The sequence below is a fragment of the Nuphar pumila genome, chromosome 5 (genome assembly GCF_984573655.1).
Source record: "Nuphar pumila chromosome 5, dmNupPumi1.hap1.1, whole genome shotgun sequence".
Lineage (NCBI taxonomy): Eukaryota > Viridiplantae > Streptophyta > Magnoliopsida > Nymphaeales > Nymphaeaceae > Nuphar > Nuphar pumila.
The window spans coordinates 120,241,027-120,243,940 of NC_143253.1; the positions used below are offsets into that span (position 1 = coordinate 120,241,027).

Genomic DNA, 2,914 nt, shown 5'->3' on the forward strand with positions numbered 1-2,914 from the left:
ACGTAACAGTAGCACAATGTGGCTGCTTGCTATTTATGGACCATATTTTGCTTTGTCTGGTTATCAGCATTAGAACCACTATAAATTCCCTTATGTCACCTCGACTACATAGATTTATTTGGAAGTGTCAACTGTTTTATGTTGATGATAAAAAAGAGATGCAAGATAGTACTGAACCCTTGGTGTGGTTACAACCAGTAACTGAAGAGTAATTATGATGATCTGGAATTCCCGGAACTCCTGCCATTATTGATCACCTCATTTTGGAGTCAATAATAAATTAATGCTTTCTATGCCTATTCGAGAAATACCACGTTCATAATTTCAAATTTATGAACTGTTTATAGGAGTTCTGTTACATATGAAACAACTATCCTGTTGGGCTTTTTTAAATACTATGATGCTACTGATGTGCATGATGCTAGTATCTTTCTCCACTTTTAACATTTCAGTTTTTTGTCACAAACTTGTTTGTCATGGCAGATAATTATGATGATACAAACCGGTGTTTAACATGTGAAAAGATAACTGATGATGAAAGCTATGGGCTCAGAACCTATTACTGTTTCTAGCCATGAGTATTGTTGTGGCTACAGGGTCACTCACTGATATTCCATTTGGACTTGTCTATTAAGGTCATACACAGTACTCCTAAGGAAGGGTGCACATATTTTCTGGATCTTTTGAGCAACAAATTTCAACCCAAATATGAATTTTCAGTGGACATCAGAGAATAGTGTCGGCAGTATGAATGCCCAGTACTTCCTGGTCTCTGGTGAAGACTACCTAACTAATTATTCACCGATTCAGCCTTCTGTGATACACGGAAGTTCAGAGGGTCATTATCAGCATGATGTTTTGTCTATGGAAGATGCCATTTCATATTACATGCATCAGGGTTCTCCTGGTCCACAATGCTTGGATGAGTTTCAGGGAGGGAATTTTCGTGCTTCCATGTCTCAAGTGCAATACTGCACTCTTGAGTCATCATCATGTGCTTCAGGACAATCTCTTTACAGTTCTCCATCCACGAACAGTTTTTCATCGAGTGGAAGCCCTGTTTCACAACAGGATTCTGGGCATGTCCTACATCATTCCCCTGATAACACCTATGGTTCTATCGTGGGTTATTCTTTCTTAACAGAAGAGGAAAATGATTTGAAACTCAAACTAAGAGATTTAGAAAGCGCAATGCTTGGCCCTGGTTTAGAGTATGAAGACAAGTCTGGAAGTTCCATTCATAGCCATGCAATGTTTGGACCGGAGGCATGGAAACAAATGTTGGAGGTTCTAAAGGGTGGTGTAAAGGAGGTCTTAATTGCATGTGCAGAAGCAGTTACCAATGACAATCTGATGTTAGCAGAGTGGTTCATGAACAAATTGAAGCAGATGGTATCAGTTTCAGGTGAACCAATTCAGCGATTAGGCGCTTACATGCTGGAAGGATTAATAGCGAGGCTGGCATCATCAGGCAGTACCATCTACAAATCTCTAAGATGCAAAGAGCCAACAAGCTCTGACCTCCTCACTTATATGCATACCATATATGAAATATGTCCCTACTTCAAATTTGGGTATTTATCTGCAAATGGTGCTATAGCTGAAGCAATAAAAGGTGAAGATAGGATCCATATCATTGATTTTCAGATTGCACAAGGCAGGCAGTGGATTACTCTGATTCATGCTCTTGCTGCAAGGCCAGGTGGGCCACCACATGTACGCATCACAGGTATTGATGATGCATTATCAGCGTATGTCAGAGGTGGAGGATTGCAATTAGTTGGGCAGAGACTGTTGAGGATTGCGGAGTCATGCAATGTGCCATTAGAGTTCAATTTTGCAGCCGTGTCTGGACGTGATGTTGAAGTGGACATGCTCAAGGTTCATCCAGATGAAGCATTAGCTGTGAACTTCCCATTCCAACTTCATCACATGCCAGATGAGAGTGTAAGCACAATCAATCACAGAGACAGACTTCTGCGCTTGGTTAAAAGTTTATCACCAAAGGTGGTTACTCTGGTAGAACAAGAATGTAACATCAACACTGCACCCTTCTTTCCCAGATTCATGGAGACTCTGAGTTACTACACTGCCATGTTCGAATCAATAGATGTGACTCTACCAAGGGATGACAAGAAGCGTATCAGTGTTGAGCAGCACTGTTTGGCACGTGACATAGTGAACATAATTGCTTGTGAGGGTGCTGAGAGAGTAGAAAGACATGAGCTTCTTGATAAGTGGAGATCGCGCTTCATGATGGCTGGTTTTAGGCCTTACCCACTGAGTTCTTTGGTTAATTCCACCATCAAAACTTTATTGCAGAGTTACTGTGAGTACTATACACTTGAAGAAAGAGATGCCACATTGTATCTTGGCTGGAAGAATAGAACCTTAGTCACCTCTTGTGCCTGGAGGTAAAATGCAGATGCACTATCATGATCATTATTGTACCTTGTCAACTTGTAATCGTTCTTCTTTAGTTGGTCAATTAGAAATTCCATACCCTATAACTATCCTAGGAAGTTTTGCTCTGTTCTTACATAATCCATCAACTGAGCTGGTTTCAAGATAAGAAATAGGCAGACATCTAGGTTTCACTTAGAGATCCTTGAGCATTGTTGGGAATTAATGTAGGTTGTATTCTAATATATGCAGCATAATCTCCTGTATAAAGATCTGAACTTTCATATTCAGTGGTTTGTGCATGCTTGCCTCCTTTTAGTGTACGATATGTCCCTGTACTTGGTACAGGTCATCTTAGCATTGCATGCATGGGTATGTTTGCAAAAAAATGCATGTCTGGATGGGGTGTCCGAGTGGATGTTTACTCCCCTATGAATGTGTGTTCTGATTTCTGTTGCATCCACGCATAAGTGATCATCAAACTTGTAGAAAGTAGCCTTGGTTTGCTGTC

The 2,914-nt window shown here is 40.6% G+C and overlaps 1 pseudogene across 1 annotated transcript; it reads left to right on the forward strand.

Moving 5' to 3' along the window:
• The first annotated feature begins 486 nt into the window (after positions 1–486).
• LOC149838393 (scarecrow-like protein 21 pseudogene) lies at positions 487–2,693 on the forward strand (annotated as a pseudogene). Its single transcript, XR_016431958.1, has one exon. The product of XR_016431958.1 is annotated as a scarecrow-like protein 21 pseudogene (transcript).
• The last annotated feature ends 221 nt before the right edge of the window (positions 2,694–2,914 follow it).